Source organism: Macrobrachium rosenbergii, chromosome 6 (genome assembly GCF_040412425.1).
Source record: "Macrobrachium rosenbergii isolate ZJJX-2024 chromosome 6, ASM4041242v1, whole genome shotgun sequence".
NCBI classification, from domain to species: domain Eukaryota; kingdom Metazoa; phylum Arthropoda; class Malacostraca; order Decapoda; family Palaemonidae; genus Macrobrachium; species Macrobrachium rosenbergii.
In genome coordinates this window covers 23,680,760-23,702,569 of record NC_089746.1, presented here as the reverse complement: position 1 = coordinate 23,702,569, position 21,810 = coordinate 23,680,760, and positions in this window count along the sequence as shown.

Below are 21,810 nucleotides of genomic sequence, written 5' to 3'. Positions count from 1 at the left end.
CACTAGTTTGCAGCTCTGTTCATTCTTCAAAAATGCCACTTCGGATATCCAGCGTTCGACTCTCCGACCGGCCAATGAAAAATTAGAGGAATTTTTTTCTGGTGATAGAAATTCATTTCTCGTCATAATAAGCTGTAGGTCCAGTTGCTCAGTAACCAGTTGGTTCTTGGCCACGTAAAATAAAATCTAATCCTTTGGGCCAGCCCTAGGAGAGCTGTTAATCAGCTCAGTGGTCTGGTTAAAGTAAGATATACTTAAACTTTGGATATTGCTTTTGGGAATTTCAGAACTCTGTGTCAATATAGATTACTCATCTAACATGTACATGGCCAGCTTTGCTTTTCAACAAGTTAGTTCTGTGAAATAACTATGCATTGCTCAGTCAACAAATATTCTGATCAGTCTAACATTACTCACTTCTAGATGAGGACTGCATCTCTTTCGTCTTTAACCTGCCTTTCATTAAGATAAAGTTCTTCGTTGGAGGAAGGGTAGAGCTGTCGCCTAGCACGCTGTTGGCCCAGCGTTCGAATCTCCTACCTGCTAATGAAGAACTAGAGGAATTTATTTCTGGTGACAGAAATTCATTTCTCGCCATAATGTGGTTCGGATCCCAACAATAAGCTGTAGGTCCCGTTGCTAGGTAACCAGTTGGTTCTTAGCCACGTAAATTAAATCTAATCCTTCGGGCCAGCCCTAGGAGAGCTGTTAATCAGCTCAGTGGTCTGGTTAAACTAAGCTATACCTAACTTTTTTTCATTAAGATACAAGTTTGCTTCTACTTAGAGAAGGGACGCCTAATAACAGTTTAACGTCGCCTTTAATATTAGTGTTTAAGCTCGATTTAGGCATCACGCTCTGTGAGCATATGTCCGTGTGCTTAAGATGCAAAGGCAAGTAAGCTTTCGTAGCACCCACTTTTCATTCGCTTCCTCATGCACAAGACTCACGGAATTTGAAAGTGTTTTTGGGGAAAACAAATACTCAGACATAAAGTATACATTATAAGACGCTGTGGCTGAATGCCACGTGACCAAATGTCTGTCTTGGATAATTAAAAAAGAAAAAAAATGCAGAAACTCTGGATTTCAAAATCGCTCGCCTCAGGATTGCGTCATTGCGCCGCCGGGTGGAACCCACACGTGGGAGAAAAATAATATTTGTGCGAAATTCTCTCATATCTGTAATTTTGTCAGAATAAATCGAAATAAATATTTTTTTCGTATATTCGTAACCAATATTAGCTGAGCACTTTTACAGAGAAAATCAAATGCAAAATAGGAAAACAACCCAGTGATCAACTTCGTATTTACAGAACATGACAAACATGAAATCTTTAATTTCACTCACGTAAAAATGTAAGCATTTTTTCTTACATATACATATATAATTGTTCAAACACAGACACACACACATATATATACATATGTGAGTGTGTGCGTTTCATCAAAATATGGCCAGATATTTTTTTTTTATAAAATAAGCAGGGTACCAGCATTTTCTAAAAATGATTAACGTAAGACTTCCAATAAGGTTATCTTAATGAGAATGAAAGGAAATGAAAATATTTCCCCAGATTGCTTCATACGATAATCAATTTGTTTCATGCATTTACCTTTTTCTAATGTTACGATCTACATTATGTAATTTAATAAGACTAGTTATGCAAGACTGAAAGCTGACCAGCTGTAGTTTTCTTAAGATATGTATATATGAAAATAAAAAGGCCCATAAAACACTGTGTGAACGTTTCAACCATATATTTCGAGCACTTCCTTCTGTGCCACACCTACATGTGTTTTGTATACATACCCTTGTATCTATCATCTGTCCATATTTTACCAGTGAACAGGGACACAGATGGAAGTACTCGAAATATAGGGTTGAAACGTTCATACAGTATTTTAGGGACTTTTTATTTTCATATTATATTGTTGTATTACAGTAAAAGACATCCATATATATATATATATATATATATATATATATATATATATATATATATATATATATATATATATATAATATATATATATATATATATATATATATATATATATATATATCATACATATACTGTACATATGTATATATATACACATACATACACACACACACACACACACACACATATATATATATATATATATATATATATAGAGAGAGAGAGAGAGAGAGAGAGAGAGAGAGAGAGAGAGAGAAACAAATGTTGCAACCCGCCTTCCAGAATGGCATAACCGATATCGCAAAACTTCAGGAATTAGCCCACGTTCATCGATCCACTTCTGAACGTTAAAAATTAATGGCTGATTCTTATTTTTAACCTTATTTGTCAACTGGGCGACTGAGAGTGATTCCACGCGGGTCTGGGAGACAGCCATGACCTTCTTGGTCGGAGGAACCGATTCCGAAAGTGAAGTCGTTATGATTCCTGATTGGGGCGTGTCCCTTTATTATATAGGTAATTTTGGGAAGCCGTTCCTCTTTAGGATGATTATCTTTCAGTGGATATAGGTTATGAAATATCGGGTGAGATTTTCTTTCTCAGTAATTTCCGTTTTTAGAAGTATTATGAGGGCATTTCTCTCTCTCTCTCTCTCTCTCTCTCTCTCTCTCTCTCTCTCTCCCTTTGATATGTATATACATGTATGTATATATATGCAGATAAATCTTTCTATATATATATACATATATATACTGTATGTATATATACATATAATTTTGTATAAATTTATCTATATATAGACACATATATATATAAATCTATTATACATACATACACACACACACACACACACACACACACACATATATATATATATATATATATATATATATATATATATATATATATATATATATAAACATGTATATATATATAGATGTATATATGCATGTATGTATAAGCGAATGAAGTCACATTTGCACTATGTTTATTTATTAACCTAGTTTTCCTTAGATACTGTGTTTCCAGGGAGTTTACCCTGCTATTTCTAATCATGCATACAAGGATGAGGTTGCAAGCCCCATGCTATATAGGCCTATATGAATCCACCAGGCCTCATGTGCCAACGACGCTTTACCAGTTTTTTGTCGGTTATTAATTCTTTAAATTCGATTTAAAATATAATATTAAAAGTCTTTCAATATAAAAAAAAACATGGTGAACATTGCCAATTAAATCGTAGGTATATAATTATACAGATATCATCAGGTATAATAACAGACCTTGACTAACCTCTTTAATTTTGTAACTTGGCTTCATACCCACTTATAAATTACTTTATCCCCTCACAATCGTAAGGCTTTATTTAAGAACTGAAAAGAAAGAAATCAATAATAAATGAGAAAATAACTGACGAAAGTAAGGATATATATCACGAGATGGACGTGGACACTTTGGTGACTGATGGGTGAAGTGTGTTCAAGACAAGGAAAAGGAACCGGAAGGAGAGAAAGTGAAATTGGAGAGGGGGGGGAAGTAACCTCCCCTTCACGTAGCACGGTGCTGCCGGCAAACAGTGATGGACAGTAGAGAGAGAGAGAGAGAGAGAGAGAGAGAGAGAGAATTGCACTGTGGTTACAGACATTAGCTTCTCCTTTAGCAAATGATTGATAATGCTGACAGAGAGAGAGAGAGAGAGAGAGAATTGCGCTGTGGTTTAGAGACATTAACTTTTTAAATAAATGATTGGTAATGCTTTTGCTCAATACACTAATGCCCTCCGCAATCTTTTATTGTTAGACTCATTTTTATTGTAAGACTGTACACCATAATAGAGGGGAAATGCATTTGTTGGCAAGGAAAATTGATTCTGAATGTAAAGTGATATATCGAGTCGTTGCAATTTTCGTAATTCAGGTAAATGAAGCTTAGGTTCTCTGCCCCTACATATATGGGCTTCGTCTCGATAACATTAGTTATAAAAGTCTTATGTTAATGAATAATATTTATGTATATATTATATATATATATATATATATATATATATATATATATATATATATATATATATACAATACATATATATATACTGTATATATATATAAATATATATATACATATATATATATATATATATATATAATATATATATATATATATACTGTATTATATATAATATATATATATATATATATATATATATATATATATATATATATATATATATATATATATATGTATATATATATATATATATATATATATATATATATATATATATATATATATATATATATATATATATATATATATATATATATATATATATATATATTGCTTATTGTTGAAACAAATATTTCTTACTTAACGATCAAATTGTTTTTGAAACCACCGAAACAGCTATTCGATATCTTCATCTCTAAGTGTAATGGTTCTTGCACGAACACTTTCCTTTTGTATTCCATGAAGAAAAGGGAAACAGGTAAATTAGTTTCTTGCACCCTGAAAGTGAGAGGTGCTGGTAACTCTGAATTACCAACACGAGTATTTTATGACCACAATAAATGTCCCGTTACATCGTAGCTGTGTCAGCGTTGTTGTAAAAATAAAAAACAAAATAAAACATTTCTCGAGGACTGGTTGATTTTTCGAGTGCTGGCTGATCCTGGGTTTTTTATATCTTTGATTTGCCTTTGTTAGTATGAACTTGCTCTGTGAGTGAAGCCGCTGAGATTACGATTGACTGTTTTGGTCAGATTCACCAGTTATAAATACTCCAGTGGTCTCTTAACTCTCCTTTAATAGTTTAGAAGACACTTTTGTGTATAAGCCTTGAAATCTCCAAAGGAAATTGAAGAAGAAATTCTTCTTTCCAAGTGGGAATCGAACCCACGACGGCCAGAAGAAGAGGTTAGTGCTTAACACATTCTAGATGTGGCACGCAGTATAAGTCATACTTTCTTAGTAGCTAATTTGTACCTGGCTTCTGCTCTTGCAATAATTATGGTATTTTATACGAGTTAAGCGTTTGAAGAAATACAGGTATTTTCCCCCAAAAGGAAGTGACTCCAGAGGAAAAAATACAATTCTCACTGCTGTTTACACAGAGGGATCATCAGTAACACCTTAAATTCCCCTAAAAACACGGGGCTCGCACCTCTGTGTAAGGTCCTCGGTATCTTCTCCCTGTCGTCCTCCATTATTTCCACATAAACAAATAATCTCAGGACAATGATCCATCCCTTCTTCCAAGCTGCTTTATACCAGTTCTACCTGTATCAACGTTTCTCATCATTTTAATTCATCTAACGCAACTATACAATGCGGACAATGTCATCTGAACAGTTTCAACCTCATCCTTTTCATTCGTATACCAAACTCATACTTCACTCCCATAGAGAAGAGTTAGCTCAACAATCCCTTCTTAAATTTTCATCTTGGCTTCCAGACATATCCCATGTCTCTTAGCAATTTTTCCTATACACACTGCAAATTTCCATGCTTTCCTGATGATGTACCTCACCCCTTTTCTCATCCTACCATATTCCATTATGTTCAAACCCAAATACCTATTGGAATTAACCACTTCCATTATTCCGCTATGTATAATAACATTCATTGCTTAATCTTAATGATTTACCATAGCTCTAATGACCTTCCTTCCTTCCACTCACATTTACACAAAATTTCTCATCTAATAAATAGATCATTTTCTCCTATAAATTTTATTATCATTTTTGTTATTTGATATCTTTCGCCTGGGGGTTACGACAGATTCTTCATCGCACGTCGTCGTAATCATTTTCAGATCGTTAAGTACTTTCAAACAATTAGTACAGCACAAACCAACCGACATGTGATTTTTTTTTCATCAGAGATTTTACGTAAATATATTTTCATCATCAGAGATTTCCGTAAATATATTCATCATCAGATATTTCACGTAAATATATTCATCTCACCAGAGATCTTCCGTAAATATATTTTCATCATCAGAGATTTTCCGTAAATATATTTTCATCATCGGAGATTTTATTTAAATGTATTTTCATCATTAGAGATTTCCCGTAAATATATTTTCATCATCAGAGATTTTACTTAAATGCATTTTCATCACCAGAGATTTTCCGTAAATATATTTTTATCATCAGAGATTTTACGTAAATATATTTTCATCATCAGAAATTTTACGTAAATATATTCGTCTCATCAGAGATTTTATGGGATTGTATATTACTGAGAGAAAGAGAGACAGTTTTAGAAACGTCTAGACTATGAAGAAAGTCTTAGTCCTTTCTAAGTTTGCGTGATTATAAATGGAAAGTTATTTTTTATGTTTAAAAGTTCTCTCTCTCTCTCTCTCTCTCTCTCTCTCTCTCTGCTCTCTGCTCCTTAACTTACCTAACGTGCGCTGCATTTATTTGTCCCTTTTTAATAAAGAGTTATTATTTCCACATTATCTTCGTAAGATTTGTTTTCATAATAATAATAATAATAATAATAATAATAATAATAATAATAATAATAATAATAATAATAATAATAATACACACATAATAATAATAATAATAATTATTATTATTATTATTATTATTATTATTATTATTATTATTATTATTATTAGTAGTAGTAGTAGTAGTAGTAGTAGTAGTAGTAGTAGTAGTAATTTAATTGCTATTATTGTAATTTATATTACCACAGCATTGCCCAAGTTCACTTGACACTGTCATTACTATTATTATCATGTTAGAAGTATTTCTTCCACAAATAAATATAAGACAATTTTATCTTACTGAAACGCCAAATAATGCCATGCACATTACGATTCTTTCATAAAATCACTTTCGCATTCAATTCAGGTCATTGTGTGACCTGCAATTCGTGCGCATGACAGAGGTCATTCCTCAGGTAGCGGAAAAGGGCTGGAAGATTTTAGAGCGTTGAAAACTGTATTTGATCTTTGCAGCAGTGTATATATAAAGTGATACCTGATATATATGCATGTATATATATATATATATATATATATATATATATATATATATATATATATATATATATATATATATATATATATATATATATATATATATATGCAGATACAGATAGATAGATATAGATAGATAGATGGATATTATATAAAAAATATAATAAATATATACTGTATATATTCATACATACATACATACACATATATATATGTATATATAAATGTATGTACGTATAAATGGGTGACGTAATACACAATAAAAATTGTGAATTGTTCCCTGTTTTATTTTTATTCATTTATTTATTAATTTACGTATTTCTGTTAGATGTAACCGTGCGGAGCGCATTCTTCGACGTAGTGGTCCGAGGGTCAAAATAAACTATTAAATAAGGTGAACTTATAAGCCTGCAAATATCCGATGAATTTTCGGATAATTACGTACATGTATTCCAAATGCGGCGCAAAAACATATCCTGATGATTAACCTGAGCTGGGCTATTTGTTATGCGCTTTGATCCCCTTTGACCGAAAAAGTCAAGACGACTAATCGCCAACAATAGAATAAATAATATAAAATCTTAAAGTTAATTTTTAGATTATACTATCTGATCCCCTGCAGCTGAAACATTAGGAGATAACTCCAAAAACAAGAATCGATTCTCCTTATCAGAATGGCCAATGAATCCCCCCCCCACATGATACTAGTTATAATAATAATAATAATAATAATAATATGGGTGCTGTGGCACGCTGTAGCAGAGTGGTTTTCCTCATCGATGGACTGGTTAACCAACACTGGGGCTGGTAGTCGCTGGATGGGTGACCGCTCTCCTCCGCATTGATTCCTTGGGAAAAGATCATTACCATAATTTCCTCAGTCTACTCAGCTATAAATGAGTACCTATTCTCGATGGGGTAGGGTCCAGCTATGGGTTAAATAGCAAAACTCGGCAATGATGGAAAGAAATGAAAGAATAAACGACGTAAACAGAACCTCTGGCAACAGAGGAGCTTCGTCCGGCAGCCAGATATACAACCCCATCGACGGGGAGGACGGTCAGGTACCACCAAAACGACAGTAACCAGCAACCAGAGACTAGAGCTACAGAGGCAAACCAGAAATGGAGCAACCCCACAGAAAGAGGATACAAAAGAAGACTGGTCAACATCTGGAATAAGAGAAATGACACCCCTCAAACAGAACAGAGGCTGGCAGACCAAGTAAGGAACATAAAGAAAAAGAACTGGCTCTCCACAACAGAAAGAGAGGAACTGGAAAGAGATTAACACTCAGCAAAGAAGGACAAGAAGACGAACACAGAAAACGACAGGAATGGTGAGTTACCAAACAACGACACACGAGGAAACACCGAAGATGTAACGGAAAGGTCGGAATGAAGCCAGATACAGAAAGAACAAAGATCCCCTCCATGAAAGCCTGTTAATGAAATAATGAGACTAATCCACACCACCAGTATCATGGGGATACAAACACCAACACCATCATCACAACCAACCCAACAGAAACCAAAACAGCAACCGCCATGGAAAAGGCCCCTGGAAAAACAAATCATGGTGATGAGATCTGACTTCAGTAAACTGAAAGAGATGGCAGAAAAGAGGCTAAGAAGTAAGAAAACAAGAGAGGAACTGAATGAGAAATACAAAGTACACGAGAAGGGACTAAACAACTCAATAGAAGATATAAAACAGAGGCTTAAAGCCAAAGCACATAAGATCCAACGGTACATGAACAAAAAGACTATACAGCCAACTAAGAGGGGAAGACAACGGCCAGGAAATTCATGAAGCCGAACCAAGTAAGAGACTCTGAGAGAACATATGGAGCAATCCGGTGTCATACAATAAACATGCAACATGGCTCCAGGAAATCAAGACATAAGAAATGGGGAGAATAAAACAAAGATTCACCGAGATCATGACAGACAAAGTCAGACACCAAGTAAAGAAAATGCCCAACTCGAAAGCCCCAGGTCCCGATGAAGTCCATGGATACTGGCTCACAAACTTCAAGGCCCTACACCCACGAATAGCAGAACAACTCCAGTATTGTATCACAAATGGATGACCAACAATGTGGAAGTTACTAACAGGTATCATCAGTGAAAGGCTATACAAACACAATCCCCCACCAACAGAGAGGCTGAAGGAGGACCAGCTCCTAATAAGACAAAATGGTAATGAAGAATAGTAAGAGAAGGAGAACCACACAGTTGCTGAGGTAGTAGTAGAAAAAAGAATAGTCATTATATTATTGCTAGTAACAGTATTATTATTAAGAATAACAGTAAAAATATTAACAAAAACCATATTAAAAAAGTATAGCAATTAAAAACAGACTGCCTACAAACTAATTTCCTGCTAGGGACCTTAGGTGGAATACAGAAGTCAGGTCCGTTTTACCGATTTGGTTCACTGCTGTGACCTCTAATTCGGGCGTTACCGGTCACTGACCAGTGACTGATTAGGATTTCGGCTGTACAAAGCTGAAAAGAATAGAATGAAATACAATAAAAGGAGGGAACAAAGCAACGTTTTGCAAATCCCTTTGTGTTCCAAAATGATTTCAGCGGTCTTATGCCCTGTTACGTTACACTGGGCTCACGTATATTAAGGAAATTGATTCGCTCGGCAAGAGCCAAGAGAAACTGCCAATCGTGCACGCGCGCGCACATACATGCATGAAAGCGCGCATATATTATTTGACTGTCTTGCCAGTCACTGTTCAGAGAGTAATTATTTTGAGTAGCATGCATGTTTTTCATTCTGAATCAAAATCTCATTTCCAGGTTTGATTAAAATTTCAAATTCCATTTAATCATTTTTTTTTCAGGGCGTGACTGCTCACTCATTATTGATTTTAAAGCTTTCATTTATTATCTAATTACTTTGTTTATTTAAGTATTTACGCTACTCTCGCTTTTCACAAGAACTTTCAACGAGTTTCTCGAAGTGAACGAACTGTAACCATCCTAGATAAACAAATTACATAGCATTTTATTTTCTTCGTATTTGATTTGCTGCTTATTTGAAGCCTTCAACTTTCTTCCGCTGTCAACAGCAGAGCACTTCTGAAGCAATAAACCTATGGATGTTGCTACGCATTGCAATATATATAGTGTGTATAACATATACATAAAATATATACTGTATATATATATATATATATATATATATATATATATATATATATATAAATAAAAACCTCGATGGCCAAGTCAGTTAAAGCAGCAGCTTCGGACTTCATAGTGGTCTGTGGCGCGGGTTCAAATCCGCAGTCGACTGGTCAGAGAGGCGGACACTTTGCTATCCATGTAGACACTCCGAGATTATGTATGTGATCAACGGATAGGTTTGCATAAAAGCAAATGGGTGTTACAGACTAATACACACACAAACAAAGCCACTCCAACATCTAAAAACATAACAGACACCTCACACGTCTCGAACTGTCCACCTAACCGTGCAACAACTTCTCGCTGCTGGGAGAAAGGGCGCTGGTGACCGGTTTGATACATGTACACTCGGCAAGAAAAGTGAAGATACAGTTTTCTTTAGATTTCGTTCATCGAATTTTATTTTTTTTTTCTTACAGAAAAAACATAATCTCGGTAAATTTACTCTAGAATATGAAAATACAATGCAAATTATATCATATATGTTAAATCTGCAAAACAAAAACGTTCAGATACTTAAAAACACCATGCATGTCCGAAGTAATCAGAATTTCTCAGATGACTTCGTTCATAGAGACCTAAAAGATAGTGTGTGGATATCTCGGTGTAGTACTGTTTATCAGAACGGCAATATTTACTCGTTTTCCGTTATGGACAGGCTTATTATTGCATCATCATACGAGGTAATGATAATTTCTTTAATTTTTACACATTCATATTTGTATTTCACGGTGTTAAAAGTCAACTGGAATTAATGGCAGTAAATGTTGCGACAGCTACGGTAAGTTGACCAAATCTATTTAAATCCGCAAGAGCGTTCTCTATGATGTGTGGAGCACTTCGACGGGAAATCACAAGTAACTGGATGTTTCTTGACGTTGCCATAGTTTCTCTCTCTCTCTCTCTCTCTCTCTCTCTCTCTCTCTCTCTCTCTCTCTCTCTCTCCATTGCTAAAACATACTATACAAATATAGTATCGCTCAATCTCTAAAAAAAAAAAAAGTAATGAAATGAGTAGCTCTACATATAGGCCTAGGCTTATACAACAGCAACTCTCTCTCTCTCTCTCTCTCTCTCTCTCTCTCTCTCTCTCTCTCTCTCTCTCTCTCTCCATTGCTAAAACATACTATACAAATATAGTATCGCTCAATCTCTAAAAGAAAAAAAAAAGTAATGAAATGAGTAGCTCTACATATAGGCCTAGGCTTATACAACAGCTCTCTCTCTCTCTCTCTCTCTCTCTCTCTCTCTCTCTCTCTCTCTCTCTCCATTACTAAAACATACTATACAAAATATATAGTATTGCTCAATCTCTAAAAGAAAAAAAGTAATGAAATGAGTAGCTCTACATATAGGCCTAGGCTTATACAACAGCAACTCTCTCTCTCTCTTTCTCTCTCCATTGCTAAAACATACTATACAAAATATATAGTATCGCTCAATCTCTAAAAGAAAAAAAGTAATGAAATGAGTAGCTCTACATAAAGGCCTAGGCTTATACAACAGCAACTCTCTCTCTCTCTCTCTCTCTCTCTCTCTCTCTCTCTCTCTCTCTCATCGTAACATTGCATTCGTTCCTTTATTGTTCCCCACTTTTTCCTTTGACATTGCTCAAATTTAACTCTTGATTTCACTATAGAAGATCGCGTTTCCGATTATGCGAGCATTCCGTTCATTGTGGTGTCATAAATTCATTTGTGTAAGGTTAATTGGCAGGTTATGCTCAGAACTGTCGCTGCAAATTACAAGTTGAACGAATACTGTAACGCTTACTACTGCATTTAAGTATCAATGATGTCAGAATCGTAGAATATGATTGAAAGTTATAGGAGGTCAAGCAAAAAACCGACACACTAAGACTGAAGCTCCTCCCCTTTCTAAAGTTGCCAGATGTCGCATTATTGAGCAATATATGTCCGAAGATTTAAAAAAACTGTATCTTCACTTTTCTTGCCGAGTGTACATATGCTACCGGTGTCTAAGCGATGTCAGGTAGGACAGCCGATCGAGACTACGGTCTACCCCAAAGCCAAATCAAAGTCCTTCAAAAAGAAGGCATCGTGCTGATCCCATACAAAAAATGAAAAAAAAACACGTTAAAAAAGATATATATATATATATATATATATATATATATATATATATATATATATATATATATATATATATATATATATATATAGCGACTCTATAAGGTACTATTATTCCGGTTTTCAGCAAGTATTTTTAGGATGAGGTCGTCAGCCTCACTCCCTGTTCCATGGATGCCCAAGAGGCTTATGTGCTAACGGACTAAAACTTTTCTAGATGGTCCCCCATTCAAATACTGACCAGCGCTAATGTTCCATAACTTTGTTAACCCGATAAATCTTTTTCATGTTATTGTGAAGTTATTCTTAAGGATCTGTCCAATCGTCTTAGTGAAAGTTGGGCACTCTAGAGTCAACCATATTAAGAAATTCTTTGCTAGCCTCTGTGTTTCTTGCTTCTTTAACCTGGTCCCATTTTTTTTAACGTAGTTTAATCACCTTTTACTAACATAAGTCCATTTTGCTTTCAGAACCGACTTTACCATAAAAATTGTAGATATTATTTGTTTTCTCCGACCATCCCTTTGAGAAGCCATGAAGACAAGGGAAAACTTCTTGTGTGCAATAAATCAGTACTGTCACAAAGATAAACAATTTTTTTTACAGCCCTTCTGGCTCTCAGTATGATCAATTAAGCTCCTCTAATGCCTTCACTAATTGTTTTTCCGTCGGCTCTGTCTCACTGGAGAGTTAAACACGCGTAAAGCGAATTTCCTATTGCTCGACCTCCTTGCCGTTGTGGCGTGACTTCCAAAAATTGACGCAAAAGTATAGTGGGAAAACGATCGAAGTGGCAGATAATTGACAAATCACCGTCGATTATTCGATTATTTTCGTGCCACTTAAGCCACACCCTAATTGCGATGATAACATTTATTAGCAGTGCTTGAAGACTAGTGGATATTTATTGGAATGTTGCTCAAGAGGCCAATAAACTGGTTACTTCCAATTTCTAAATACCGATACACGCAATCCACTCTTGCCAAACGATGTAGGTCAGGTCATTTTCATGTCTTTCCATAAGAAAAAGTGAAAAACTTGAGATATAAAATGGTCAATTAAGACCAAAGAAAATGCAATTGATCAGCCCAGTTCAGATTCCAAGAAAACATCGTACGTTATGAGCAGAGTATTTAGGTAACTATCGATTTTCTGGTTACGACAAAGGACGTGTTGGAAAATTAAACTATGATCCAAAAGTTTTGTCACCGGACGATTTGCGAGTATTGTTACAAGCCAGTGGATAAAAGGTAACAGCATACATTATACATACACTCGTACACACTCACACACGTACACACGCAAACACACACACACAAACATATATATATGTATATATATATATATATATATATATATATATATATATATATATGTGTGTGTGTGTGTGTGTGTGTGTGTGTGTGGGTGTGTGGGTGTGTCTGCTACTTGGAGAGGGGTAGACCTCTAACTAATCGGGACATAATGAAACTACCACTAACTCTGTTTGGGAATGCATTAGAGTAAGAAAACAGAATGAAGAAAAAATCAGCAGTGGGGAAATGGGAGATAGTTTCCAAAACAAAATTGTACGCGTAAGATTTGGAAGTGCAATGTTGAAATCCTTTCATATCTGCAATGACTTAATGACAGGGAGGGATCTATTGTGTCACTTTTAAAGGCAGTTCCTAATATAAGTATTGTTGCAAGCTTGGAATTGTTTCCGCCAGTATTATAGTGTATTGTTCTGATGATACCTCCATCCGCTTTCAGCCTGAAGTTGTTAATTAATGATGTGCATCAGGGGTTGCATTTCATCAAAGAGAAAACAAAACGGATAGTGTTTAGTACCAGTGAGAAGAGAGGCATCTCTGGGTCCTTTCATGGTGGAGGAATAATTGGAAAATATTGAAGACATAAAATGTACACAAGTAAATTTTACAAAAATTCAACCGTTTGTTACGAAACTTTCATATAAATGTATGCGGCGAGCTATGGGTAGGCGATAATCAAGTTCCTGGACCTAGACCCGTACACAATGTGCAGTTCGTTACTATGCAGCAGTAAAAACATATTGTAAAAGTCTCCTCCACCCATGAATCTGATCATTATGTCTGTTAATTACCAAGACTGCACACTCATGAAAATTTAATTAATAAACAGATTTGAGTTTTCTAAAGACTCCTGGTGATTCTATCAAGCAAATGTTTCTAAAGACTCCAGTTGATTCTATCAAGCAAATGTTTCTAAAGACTCCAGGTGATTCTATCAAGCAAATGCAGACGTATGTATGTTACTTTACGAATTACGTATGGAATAGATTCACTGCTTGAGAATGATGATTTCTCGATAAACAGGACTGCACATATAAAAAGTTTTATGTCACCTGGGATTGATTCTTATGCTTATATACATTTTCAGATTTGTTCTTTATCCAAAGTAGCAAAATGAGATTTGGTTATTAGACGTTTTCTTCTTTATCATTTTTTTACCGTTGCAATAACATTTCAAGAGCCTATTTTATATCTGTATGTAGTATCTGAGAGCTTCCGCTAATTGTTATCATTATGGATTACAAGTTGTACATTCTTCCGAAGCTTTGAGGAGGTCTTGCAGTTTTATTTATATTTTATTTATATTTTGTGTCACGAATAGCTTTAGGAACATACCCTACATGACCTTATATTATGATGAAGGACTCAGTACTTTATTTTTCCGTGTAAAGACTGTTTTAGACGTTATGCATCGCTGATAAGAAATAAGTAAATTAATGCTGCTACTACCGTCTCTCTCCTGCACTTCATAATACGCAAATACCATACCATATACACACACACACACAAAGATTACAAACAAGACCAGAAAGTGAGAGGGGAAAGTCTTCTGACGCGGACGCCTGAGCCTCACACAATGGCGAAAGCAATAACATAGGTTAATAGCAAACAAATAAGTCATCCAAACAAGACAAACGATTTCAACGTCGAGCGTCGTCTGGCGTGCGTCGTATTACAGTTATTTAACATAGTCTTTTGCGAAGAGTTTACGCTCCGGTGAGGATTCTTAGCCAGGCTTTCCCTCCGGATGCTTTCCAATATTGATTTAGAAATCTCGTTCTCTGCATCGCACTCGCTCCACGCCCCGACAATTTGCCCATGTGATTCAGCAGGAATTAATGGTAACCTTGATAATGTAAAGGCGTCAGCGAATATAGCAAAAATCTTTTTTTTTTTTTTTTAAATTAAGTGAGACAGAAGTTCCGATATTTTCAGTTTTTTTTTTTTTATTTCTGCAAGATCATAATGGTGGCGTAAAACATATTCGTTGTTATTTGCCTTGAATTTCTCAGATTTTTTTTATTCGCAGAAAATCTTATTTAGTGGGGCGGGCATTCGCACATTCATATACAATTTACATACATATATGCAAGTATATATTTATGTGTATATATATACATATATATGTGTATATATGTATGTATGTATGTATGTGTATATATGTATATCTATACTGTATATAAATATATGTGCATGTATAAATAGATACATAATACATACTGTACATACATACATACACATATTTGTTCTTAAATTGCATATTTCATGAATCGTGGTATCGTTGATCATTAAACATTACGAGGATAATATTTCATGGAAAGCTAAAAGGAATAAAAAATGAACTGAATGACGTCGATTATGGGATAGAAGGAAAGGGCAGAGGGGAAAAAAGCTCTGTTAGATTCTGCCAAAAACTACGAAATGAAAATACGCACCGCCATCAACTACGACGCAGATATACTGTAAGAGTGATGCAATACATATGAAAGGAGCATTGCTAAAACGTTATTCCGCCAAAATACTCACTTAGAAGATAGAAACAGTCACTCGCACCAGAATATTTAAGTCTGTTGTAAGTTGCATTAATGATATCATTTTACGACGCACAGGCGTAATTCCTGCTGGACCCTAGAATCTTACCCAGGCTTTGACTTACGTAAGGGAGCGACTTCCCTTCCAAGCTCCCCCCAAAACCCCCCACAACATCCCTGTCCAGGAAGAATAGCTCCCCAAGCATCCAGGGCCTATTTGACCAATCTGATCAATTTGGGCCACGCGCCTTGAGGGGGCACCGTGCCAGAGTTACGTTTGACGCCTGTTCTGTATTCTAAGAAGAATAAACCGCTACATAAAACATGAATGAAGAACGAAGAAGTATTATTCCTCACATTGTTATGCATACTATACTAAAAAATATTTTCACTTGGAAAATCATTTTTATATTAAACATAAAAAATCGTCCTCATTTCTATAATTATAATAATGATAATGAGAGCGAAAAATATTTTCTAACTGGGCCCCGCAATTCCTAGCACCGGTCCCGCAAGCATCGACTGTATTTTTCAAAAATTCGCTCAAAAAAGCGTCTTCTTGAACACCAAAAATCATGGGGATAACCATGGCTTAACTCCTACCGCCAGCGCAAACTTGGAAGCAGGTTCGTGATAAATACGAAAGCAAATGAGTCCCTAATCCGTTACGGGAACGTTGCTCCGAGTGACGAACTGCTATCCAGAGAAAGCGGGAAATTCTGGAGGGAAAATTACACTGCTATCTCGGCCTCGCTCTAATTTCACTACGTCGAATTTGGGGAACACGGAGCGTGCACTAATCTTTCCCTCTCTGTCTAGAGCACTGGTTCTAACTCGTTTCAGGGCGTGGATCAACAGCCCAATAAAAACAAAAAAAAAAAAAAAAAAAGTGCGCAATTTTTTTCTGTGCAGCCGCTGCAGTGTATAATCAAGGCCACCGAAAGTAAACCTATCTTTCGGTGGTCTCGTAATAATACTGTAAGAGCCGATGCCCAAAAAACTTTAACAACGGCCCGGTGGTGGCCTATCCTATATCGTTGCCAGAAGCACGATTATGGCTAACTTTAACCCTAAATGAAATAAAAACTACTGAGGCTATATGGCTGCAATTTGGTATGTTTGATGATTGGAGGGTGGATAATCAACATACCTATTTGCAGCCCTCTAGCCTCAGTAGTTTTTAAGATCTGAGGGAGGGCAGAAAAAATGCGGACGGACAGACAAAGCCGGCACAATAGTTTTCTTTTACAGAAAACTAAAAGTATCGTGGACCATTTATTTTTTTGAGTAACGATAAATAATATATAGACAATAAATAATTTGGATTGGGATATGTTTCTTACACAAGAATTACAACTTGAAGGTTGTCACTATATTTTTGGAATAGGAATCATACAATAAAATGAATGGTCAGTTATTTTTCTCGATGAAGGTCTTACTGCATTTTCATTAAGTTCAAAAATATACATACCAATCTCCAGTTTATTCCCAAATATAGAGAACGTCCTGTGGACCACCCAGAATGTCACCGTGGACCACTAGTGGCCCATAGACCACCGACTGAGAACCACTGGTCTAGAGTTTGAACTTATACAAGCAGGCATTGTCAGGGATTGCATGAACAAGTGTTTTCAGACACGTTTAAGATACGTACCCCTCTTGATTATTATTCACACTTGAAGAAGGTGTCAAGATGTCTTGAAACTTTCTATTTCTATACGCAAGTTCATATTACAAAAATGATGCCTTTTTTATTGCAATTTCGGTAGTGAGTTTGACAAAGAATTTTTTTTTTTTTATGAAATTCTAAGGCCGTTGTGGTTTATGAAATCATGATTCAAGGCTTCAAATTCTTTTCTCTATTCTCTTACATAATATCAAGGTCTTGAGAAAGGACGTCAAAAATATTTAGGTGTACCTGGCAGTATAACCTTTTCATTACAGACATAATATTTTGAATCAACTGAAAGTTCTTACATAAATGAATGTGGGCGAAAATGGAGTAAAGGTCAGTCAAAATTAGGAACAAACAACCGACAAGAGGAACAGAATACTAATACTACTAATTATAAGATTTCGCCAGCCTAGAACACTAGTCCGCTTATTCAACAAACAAAAACCTCATAGATGAGAAGTTATTCACCCTGTCGACCTAAGTCAAAGTAACAATTCTTTAATTTCTATATCTCTTTAAAAAGCATGTTATGAAAACACCTCTCTTGAAAACGGCCAAAAGGTCAAGTGACCTTACATTATGGAGTAGGATACTTATTCAGAAAACAAGCAGACTATATGTGGCTATGATGTAGGATATTTGTTTATTGATGGCCCATTGGTGAACTTCAAAAAACGACATATCCTGAGGAGCTAATGGCAAAAACAAAGTCTGAGCTCGGCGGGAGCGAGCTCTCTTTTTCTCTAAGAAACTATCTGAAACATCATTTTTTTTAAAAGTATCTCGGCCATGAAAATAGTTATATATAATTTGTATTTATTTGTTTTCGTTACAACGACCCACCTCTCCTACCAAAATTTATAAGATATTTGCCACTTGCACAGATCTACCAGGACAGAGCTGAAAATCATTTTAAGAAGTTTCGCAGAAGCGAGACCACAAAAGTAAGATGCTTAATTACAATAAACGTTCATTAAAGATACTGATATAAATAATAATAACTATAACAATATAAAACGACAAAACACAGATCATTTCTATTTAACGCCTAAGGAATGGACTGAAGGAGCGCATGTGCGGGGTGCGCGTCAACCTTGAGCGAATCAAGTGAATTGGCGCCAGCGTCAATTCAGAACAATATGCGGTGTAGAAGACTGGCGCCATCTTGAAAAGGGCCAGAGGAGATTTCGAAATACTCCTTTTCGACAAATGACGGGAGAATCCTTTCTCCTCCTGATAAAGATGGCATTTCCTTCGACTCGCGAAGAACTTTCGAAGGACTCTCGAAGAATCTTAAACTGTAACGTTCTTTGTTCAAGGTCAGTGGTCGAAAAGATTGCACCATAATGTTCGTCCCGGATTCATGTTGTGCTGTACATGTTTGGGCCGCGTAAGGCAGACGAACAATCGTGTCTCTTCTATGAATGACTTTTCCAAGAAATTAGTATAAATTGCAGTTACGTTAACCTTACATAATCCTTGTCTGTCTTAAATGGTAGTGGTACGGCACAAACACATGTATCCAAGGGGATATTAGAATGCAAAGACTGATATCAACAACATACAAAGGACAAGAAGGATCCCCAAACTTCAGGTCTGCTGCCAATGATATGATGACGAGTCCCAAATAATATATCTAAAAATCATCTCATATTTCTCTTGTTATAAATAACCACCTTCCATTACAAAATGCTAAGTCAAGGACGAGCGCTTATGAGGCTTCATAAATTTTCATGCTATATTGGTGACCACCCTTTCGCTTAACCCCAATTCGGACTCTTGAAAGCCGAAGGATTTCTGAGAAGTGATGTGGTTTATCAAGCAGGCGACAAAGGCCAGAGTGTCAGGAGCCTCACACTGAGACGCATTTACCTCGACTTTCTTAATTAATCTAAAAGGAGTTTCTGAAGGTATAACGATAAAGATATACTGTAGAGTAGACACAATTATTCGTACATTAAAATCAACGCGGTTGTTGTCAACTATGGTTTGTTAAGCTCTCTCTCTCTCTCTCTCTCTCTCCACGTGAAAGGAAATACCAGGTTAAAATTACGATGTCTTCCTTGATGGACAAGAACATTTTATCAATTTCAAGAGATAATCTCTCTCTCTCTCTCTCTCTCTCTCTCTCTCTCTGGCACTTCAGTGAAAAACAGAATAAGATTCAGTGTTAGTATTCTTTTCATTTCAAAAGAAAACCTTCACTGAATCCTCAAATCTATCACAGAAACTTCACTAGCATCTCGCTACCTCTATCACATACAGTTCAGAAAATGCGTTTGTTTAACATATAGTCTCACTCCCCTTGCTTAGTTTGACCTTTTGTATCAGATATTTCTATCTTTTCACAAAAATTACGCTCTCGAGGTCCTATTCGGTCCAAAACAATATTCCGAAGTGCTTGGATTTTCTTCTTATGTAATTTTAGTTTTTTCCTTATAAGACCAAATCAATCCGAGACTGGTTCACTTTTTTGCCATCGTTGACCTTTACCCTTCTTTTCATTTTTGTTTTCGTCGTAACTTTACTCTTTCATCCTTTCATCGATTCTTACTAGTTATATTTGGCAAGTGATTCTCCAACAGACTCCTCTCTCTTAATGGTCAAACTTGGACACAGAACTTGCGCTCTACCCTTCAACTTTGTCCATCATATATCGGCGTACATGTTGCCACAATTTGTAGACATACTTTTTCACCATGTCAGTCGGTCACCTGCCTCCAGTATTCTTAGTCTTCACTTTCATTCAGCTCCGTGGGGGGTTAGGCTGTCAGTGTACCTCACGCGGTGTACTGTACGCATTACTTAAGGTTCTTCGCAGCGTCCCTTCGGTCCCCAGCTGCAACCCCTTTCATTCCTTTTACTGTACCTCTGTTCATGTTCTCTTTCGTCCGTCTTACTTTCCACCTTTTCCTAACAATTGTTCCAGAATAATTTTCAGCGCTGAAGGACCTCATAGGCCCCAGCGCCTGGCTTTTGGCCTAAATTCTATATTCCAGTTACTTTAATTGAGAAAGCTTCTAATCGCACCCTTTCCATCTCTAATAAAATCACAGCACTTTAAAAAACTTCTTATCATGTATACTCAGGACTTCAAATTGTCTACGTTATTATTATAAGTTCAAAAGTAATATATGTAGAAACTCACGTTTCACATAAAAGCTGTTCTATGACAATTACTTCTCAACGCGCGCCAACTTGAATAAGTCCACACTGTTCTTCCCTTGTTAAGCCTTCAGTCTTCCATCTCCTTTTGTACTTGGCGTCTTTCCTTACATATTTCTGGGATGTTAATCAAGGTAAGATCTTGATAATTAGGAGTCTTCTGTTTCTTCTTGCTACTTTTTAGAGAAAATCAGCATTCCTGTTATTTCTTCTCAAGATGTTTAAGAAGAATTACGTACAACGATATTTCATGCTTGTGACTACAGTACTCCACCCTTCCACATTTGTGCGCACAGACTCACACTATCTATCTATCTATCTATCTATCTATCTATCTATCTATCTATCTATCTATATATATATATATATATATATATATATATATATATATATATATATATATATATATATATATATATATATATATATATATATATAGAGATAGAGAGAGAGAGAGAGAGAGAGGAGAGAGAATAAACTTCAGAAATAGTTCACCTACATTTCACAAAAGAGGAAATTAAAAGACGAAGGATTAAGTCTGATAACACATGGTTTCGTTCACCTCTTGTGCAATCCACCCACAGACAAATCCGGATTATGTTAAAAGCAGGCATTACTCGGGATTTTCGAGTGAAGTGTCACATTTTTGTCTTTCATATGACCGACGAGAACACCTCCGTAAGTGCATGAGGAAGCTGATGCTATTTGCTGTACAGGGTTCATCTTTGGATTTGCATTCAAAGGTTGTTGGTGGATTCGGACTTATTAGGGAAAACTTGAATGTTAAAAAAAGAAGATATCCTAACCTTTACCGTGACACATTCTAATTATAATGGTTAAGATTACTGCAGTTACTATCCGAATCATAAGTAGAAGATATAGGACTACTTTATATAGTTGAGGT